A 292-nucleotide genomic window follows, 5' to 3' on the forward strand; every position below is an offset into this window, starting at 1 on the left:
GTATTCTTTTAGCTCATCCAATCAGAATTTTAGATTTAGAAGAATACACCAATAACAGTGAGCACTCACTCAACTGTTGAGTCCACTGAATGCACTCAATGGCTGCGTTCGGCAAACTCAACCATCGACATATAGCACTGGACGGCGCATTCGACGAAATTTTTTTGATCTTCCGTCTTGATGAACCTATAAAGAGTGGCACCCAGTTGGACACGGTTCAATTGGACACGAGCCACTCACAGCGCTTGAGACTACAAAGCTCCTAAGCACCGGTCGCTGTGATTGGTGGTGT

This window comes from Trachymyrmex cornetzi, unplaced genomic scaffold (assembly GCF_001594075.2).
Source record: "Trachymyrmex cornetzi isolate Tcor2-1 unplaced genomic scaffold, Tcor1.1 scaffold1205, whole genome shotgun sequence".
In the NCBI taxonomy this organism is placed as follows: domain Eukaryota; kingdom Metazoa; phylum Arthropoda; class Insecta; order Hymenoptera; family Formicidae; genus Trachymyrmex; species Trachymyrmex cornetzi.